Source organism: Mya arenaria, chromosome 16, assembly GCF_026914265.1.
Source record: "Mya arenaria isolate MELC-2E11 chromosome 16, ASM2691426v1".
Taxonomy (NCBI): domain Eukaryota; kingdom Metazoa; phylum Mollusca; class Bivalvia; order Myida; family Myidae; genus Mya; species Mya arenaria.
The window spans coordinates 44,752,948-44,760,718 of record NC_069137.1 but is presented as its reverse complement, the minus strand read 5'-3'; positions in this window follow the sequence as shown (position 1 = coordinate 44,760,718).

Below are 7,771 nucleotides of genomic sequence, written 5' to 3'. Positions count from 1 at the left end.
AAAAAGAATCTATCAAAACTTAGAAACTACCTAAGACGTGTATTCATAAAACACATTAAGTCGCCTCCAAACCTATTTCCTAAAATTTAAGAAGCGCTATTTGAAGAAAAGAATAAGTGTTGGTAATATTGAGTTTTATTATTCATTTAAATCACTCATGATTTTCAGATATAAATTATGTATAATAGCATATCACCAGTGCGATATATAACTTAGAAAAATTACTTTAAAGTAAAGTAAATAATTTTTTTTTTAATAATACTGGCAGTGTGTTCAAATTGTGGCTGTTTATCGCCCTCCAGGATGATTTATTTTGAATAATGCATTTAATTTTATTTTTTTAAAGCAAGTTTATGATTAATTCCTGTGTTAGTTATGTCAGTGTTTACACAATAGAAGGTATTCAAATCAAGTGTGTACACAGAAAGGGGAAATAAACCTCTGTGTTGTGCTTGACAGTTTGAATCAATACCCTACGTAGTAATTCCCTTGCAGTGCAGAGAAGATGACGACGATAGCCGGATTTTAGCTAATTACATCATTCGTCATTTGTCATTTTGTGTTTGTCTTATTGTCGCACAAATGCATCTTTATAAATAAATAATTTGTTAAAATTTAATCGAAAAAAAAATCAAGAATGGGAGTGCGGTCACGTGATTTAGATTTCCAGCACGTGATTAAAGAAACCGTATTTAATATTATATACAGTAAAGGGACATAACCGGTTCATAGAATTAACGTTTTGCCTTTGTATCAAAGTCATATTGGAAGAAAATCAACAATATGGAGCCTTGAATGATTGAAAGAAAACACACGCTTATCAACTTTGCTACAGGAATTCATACTTAGGTGAAGGATATTATACTTTGTTTGAAAACATTGGTAGCATCACATGATATTGCAATCAACCAATCACGCTACAGCCTTTTCTTAAATAGCGTTAGTAACAAATTTTAAATTTGTTGACAATATTTGCGGTATTTACAACATTTGTGGAATGGATCCTGTCGTCAGTATCTTAGTTTAAACGCTCGTAAAGTTTGCCACACAATATTTGGTTACAAACAAAATTCCGTAAAAGAGCGCATTTTACATACCATGAAAAAGTCTATTTAAAGATCATAATAAATCAGTTCATGTTACCAACTCAATACTCTTACCACGCATAGCCGAATAGCTTGTACCTACCAGTGAAAAAGAGGCTAACCCCGATGATCGCGATCAGAAATGACGCAATGACGAAACACACGAACCATCGAACAAGTTTTCCCTTCAGTGACGTCCAACAAGTGACGTCATCAGTGTATGGAGGTGGTGGAACAGGAGTTGAGGGGACGGATACCACGATGCTATCAAGGGGGAAAGAGGCTTTGAGGAATAAAAACAGTATAAAAGTACATATGCGTAAGTCATTCGTTATATATATTGTAATACAAATGGAATAAATATGACTTGTTGTTTATTTATAAAAATGCTTATCTGAGTCTGAGTCTAGACTTGGACTTGAGACTGTTCGTAATCATAGCCCCAGGATTTAGCGCAATACATTCGTTTTATGCCATTTCGAAAAAAGGAAACATCACTGAGCTCATATTAAAATCATGCATACAAAAAGAGAAGTTTCAATTTTTTGTAATAAACCTTGCATAGGAAATCAAAACAGCCAAATGAAAAGAACGCGATATAGGTTGACGCTATAAGGTAAAAGAAAAAAACATTCGTTTTTAAAGTGACACTCTTATTCAAAATCAATACATACACATGTATTACAAACATCAATTTAGACTGATAAACTTTTAACTGCTTACTAAATAATGTATTTTTGGATAATATTAATTACGGATAACAATTTTGTAACCGTGTATTTAATAGCAGAAAGCGCAATAATATTAAATGATTGGTGAATGCTAAAATATTAACTGTGGTCTACTTAATTTCATAAGGTAGAAATACCGTGTTTTATGCTCATTTCTCTCAAATTAAACTCGTTATCCTTCATAAGACCATTGTTTTCGACATGCATTTATATTTTTAAGAATATTAAAACAATATTATCAAATGTCGTAAATATTATCTGGGAGTAAGAGTGCATCTTTAATATTAGTGCATTATCAGTTTAACTCATTTTACTTCTAATGAACGATCAAAACAAAACAAAAATGCTTAAGGTACGGATAAAAGAAAATAAGCGCTATTTTAACGCGTTTTATGGCCACGTAGCTATTTATTTAAAAAAAAGTCATGTAGTGTGTTTGCACCTGAATCAAAATCTTTTTTATGTTTTTCGTCATTTAAAGTCAAATGAGGAAAACATGATAATCCTTTTAAAAATGTTTATCAACCTATGCTGTGCGCCTTTAATTAAATTAAAAAAAATATATTTCCCTGGTTACCAAGTTTCAAATGTAAAATGACAACGAATTTTATAAGCTTCTATATTTCCGATTTAATTTTGAGATCTTTTCTAAAGAAATTCGCTAAAATTAACGCTGTCGTATGAACCTTATTTGACATGAAATATATAAAAACCAATGAAATGAGAACGAGCACAACTCAACTCAACTCTACTTAACTTAATTCAATTAAGTAAACCATTACTCACTGTTCTTAGTACGGTTTTCTGTGTTAATCTGAAAGAAACAGACAATACAATTTTATGCAATCAAATTGTAGCTCATTTCGTATCCTTTTTCTGTTGCTTTTCGACACAATTTCTAATGAGACTTATAAAGTAGTGGGCTATATATGTAACTGTTTAATTTATATATACCATCCTGTATCATGTCGAGGTGGGTGTGTAAATGTGAAGCCGTCGTAGTAAGCATGTTCATACACCAACAAGGCGTGATACGGATTGTCAGGCACCAAACTCATATTCACCCACAATCGGAGCTCCTCGGCCATTTTTATCGAAAACAACCTCGGATATATTTGGACGGTGTACATACTCAAAGCGGTACGTTAAAGTCCGCTGCAAGTAGATCGCCTAGTTCATAATTTTATCTAGCAGTTAAAGTTTATTACTTAACTCGTGGGAATCTTAATTATGTTTGTATTAATACACTTCACTGGCAATCAATTAAAACTTAGATCAGTTAATGCAAATCTAAAACACTGCATTTGAATAATGATATAATTTAAAAAAAATACGAACTTCTTTAACTGATGTACCGGCATACATCCGAGGTTATTTTCGATAAAAATGGTCGAGGAGTTCCGAATGGCACAATGTCGTTATTCCGCTAGGATATAACAATACCCATGATAAGATAATATTGTATTTAACCCGTTGGTGGTTTTTACGACTATTATGTTTTTTCACATCAACAAACTGGACGACGAAGGTGGGAAATGTGACGTTTAGACAAACGATTTACGAAATAAAGATAAAAATTACATGCTTCCGTAGACTGTACAGCGCTTTATTCATAAGTATGTGCAATGTCACTAAAGGATGCATGTCAAGTTCGGACACCATGAATAAATATGCGATAAGCAGGCTTCAATAATAAACGTAAGGAAAGTTATTTGAACGCTTTTAACCAAAATGTCGAACCGTATGTAATGTTTAATTAATAAAATCAATAAAATACATGGGCTCAGACAAAAACAGCTAACCTCGGACAAACAACTGGGCCAATATGAAATCGCCTAATAAAAAAACATTATCATACAAATACAATGTCATCGACACATAACGCCTTTACTCACGTAATATAGCCATACTAAAATTTAGTTCTGTTTACCAAAATACCACATATGAAAGATAATAAAAGTTTTGTAAATAATTGATATTAACTTTACCTCTAAATCCATTGCAGAAATGCAATTATGAATATCTAATATATAAAACCATATAGTATATAATAATGCTTAACTTCGAGAGCTTGAATAACAGTGATGTTACTATGTGGGTGTTTTTGTATTTATTATATAAAATGACATTATACAATTCGTGTCGCATGTGTGAATGCTTAACGGTAAAGTGAAACAGTGTGAAATGTACTGCCTTTTAGATAAGATGAATATTACACCTGTCTGTTGTATAAAACAAATATCACACCTGACTATTAGATATTACAGAAGGTGATGAACGCGTTAGTATCTTAGGTGTTGACTGCTACTGCGACCGACCGTGGCTGAGATGTTGTGACACGATTTTATCGAAAAAATAGTTTATCTGGTTTTTGTTACTGGCACTCACGAAACATATTGACATGAATTTCCGTTGTTAAGCGTCTGACATAGACAACACTATATAATAGTATGTGCGAGGTGAACAGAACACTTGCAACACAAAAGCTAAAACGTTCAATTCAATAATCGATCGCATTTTTTCTTGCTTTTATGCTTGATGAAGGCACTAGCGCTAGCACTTTTTTGGTTATTTGCTTGCTTGCCGAACTCGCTTCTAGGTATTTAGCTCGCTTCCCGTACGCGCTTCAAGGTATTTTTGCTCACTACGTACGCGCTTCAAATTTTGCTCGTATGCCGTATTTTGTTCGCTTGCCGTACGCGCTTCAATGTATTTTGCTCGCTTGCCGTACACGCTTCAAGGTGTTTTGCTCACTTGCCGTACTCGCTTCTAGGTATTTTGCTCGCTTGCCGTTTTCGCTTCAAGTAATTTTGCTGGCTTGCCGTACTCGCATCTAGGTATTTTGCTCGCTTACCGTTTTCGCTTCAATTAATTTTGCTGGCTTGCCGTACTCGCTTCAAGGTATTTTGCTCGCTTGCCGTACTCGCATCTAGGTATTTTGCTCGCTTGCCGTTTTCGCTTCAAGTAATTTTCCTGGCTTGCCGTACTCGCATCTAGGTACTTTGCTCGCTTGCCCTTCTGCGTGCATACAGCATAAACGCAAGAAAAAAATGCAATCAATACTTGTATTTACTTTTTTTAAAATAATTATTCAATACAGCTAAACATTAGCATCATCTCAGCAATTGAGTGTTTCTTCTTTAAGAAATGTAACTGAAAAAAAGTTTGTATAAAAGAATAGCCGATGTTTGTAATGGCGTACAATATTGGTTAATTGTTGTCGAGCTAATCCAACCGGAGCGCAATATTGAAATTAACGAAGACTTGATATATATTGTATTGACATGACACGTGCTTTTCATACAGAAACTTTACATAGCCTCTAGCTCTGGCAAAAGCTTTATAGACCAGAAGTTGATGGAAAAATGCTTAGAACTGTTAAGAATATGGATTCCAATGTGAAATCATGCGTACCAAAATAGAGCTCGTTGTCAAATAACTGTGTCTGTGCTGTCGGCCTTAAACAAAGGAAAATAATGATCCCGATTTTATTTGCACATGTCTTCGATGATTTTGAGCTATGTCAGAAAATAATCCTGATGATAGTCAATATCTGAAATAGCAAGAATAAGTCCTACCAGCAGTGGCGTAGCTACATATAGGCCTTGTAGGCCTGGGCCTACAACTTTTTTGAAAAATGACAAAAATTTAATAACCCCAAAATGCAATAAAAATTTATAACAACTCAAAAGATGTATATAAAGCTATTATAACAATAGCAAGTTTGGTGTTTATTTAAACTATGTGCATCGCTTGATTTTATTGTGATAATTGCATATATATTTAATTTTGTGTAATGTGCATATAAAACGGATGTCATTGTGCCTTTTGTTTTTCTCCTGGAATGCTTCCAAACTGCACTATTACGCTTCTAATTTAGACAAAAATCTTTGGGATGGGTATTTCCAAACTCACCTTCATGAAGAACGATCGGGCCTACAAGTGTTTTAAGGCCTTTGTATAAGCAATAGATTAAATACCTCCTTTAGTGTTTTATAGTATAAACGTTAAGTTTAATCTATACAAAAATCTTAGCAACTGCGAATGTCAAATAAAGAACTCAAGATAACCTTCTCGCTTTCACCTCAAGATGTATCCATAAATATGTAATCAGATTCAATAGGGTTTGAACCGGGATGTTGTATTCGATACGAGTGAACTTTTGCTGAAAAGGATTTCACGAGGCGAAGGCAGAGTAAGATCTATATGACTTTACGGATCAAAACAAAGTACTTATATACTGGTTGAATCACATGTTTTTTATATAACAAAGTATTGATCATATAAAGGACGCACGTTTTTCTTTAATGACGTCATGTAAGTATTGCGCAATGATACGTGTATGATGTGACGTCAGCAGGGTGGCATATAACGAATTACACTAGAATGGAATACGGACAACTGCACTTTGCAATGCGAATTGCTTGTGGAATTATAATTAGTATATAATAATACATATGTGGATTTATAATGAGTTTATACAAATACATATGTGGATTTATAATGAGTATATACTAATACATATGCGAATTTATAATGAGTATTTTATAATAAATATGTGGATTTATAATGAGTATATAATAATACATATGTTGTTCATATACTCCCCTACATAAAAGTCGGATTAAGGAGAAAGGCAGGGGAATTTCATAAATCCTTATTCTTATCTATAGGAATATCCACAGTGCAGAAGTAGGTTTTGGAAAAAAGCAAAAACAAAAAAGTCATCAAAATTATAAAAGTATATGCCGTTTTGAGATTCCAGTTACATATATTTATATCAGGCGTTCATTTGAATTACTAGAGTTGTTGCCCTTTGCATATTTCATTTGTTTCCCTATAACATTTTTTTTCTAATCCTCTTTTTAATTTCATTGCATACTACTTTTTCGTATCATTATTATTTTGAATTGTTTTTAACAATGGTCAATGAAAATTATTGAACAATGGCAGGTTTCTTGAGCGATTTGAAATAAATCGATACCGATAATTTGCCCAACATCTCTTTAAAATGTTAATATTCTATTTGCAGTTAAGGAATACGAAAAACGAAGAAATAAAGACACCCTCAGACACAGTACAATTTGATATTAACATATCTTGAATGTCACCAGAACTGAATATTATTCCCTCATGTAATACCCAAGTATTATAATTTAAGGAAGGAATTATTTAGAAGTATATCTGACTTTGGCCTATGTAACAAAAGTTCATTGCATCCTGGTATGAGTCAGACATAATATATTATGAAACGTATACCTTTAGTTACGGTTTTGCCATTTACCTACGCACCAAAAATTATACAATGAGTGTTATCCGATTCTCTATATTAATAAGTATATACAAATTAGATACTAACTTTTAAGGTATTTCATATGTATGAAGTTTTGAACTGATATCACACGCCTGGTCATATCTTCGCTCTAAACGACAATTTGTTGTTTATGTTATGTAGCTATGTGTTGTAACATCAAATGCCGAATAACCCTTTCTAGCACACCGGATAGGCATTTCCGGTGAATTCAGCCGTGCTGAAAAACTCCATCTGGCATCCCCCCCATGCCAGATGAGTCACGCGCTGTGACGTAATGATTTCAATTTCTTTTATTATACACGTTATGTAATCATAATTATGAAATTTAAATAGATGAGTTCCATTAACATTAACTTTAAAAAAATAAACTTTAAAAAACAAAACAAAATAACCCTTAAAAGACGTTATGTCGAAGGAACTTATTGACGTATGCAGTGAATACAAATTACTGCGCGTCATGACGTCAGTAAACATCATCGCACGCGCTTTTTGGTGGTATGTACAAAAATGCGCCTTTTTATATATTTTTTTCACAAAATATGTTATTTAATGTATGCTAGAAAACATATATATCACGTGTGTCCGTTTCGGATAAAAAAATCCGACCCTCGGGCATGCTGCGTTGCCGGTAACTCGGCAAG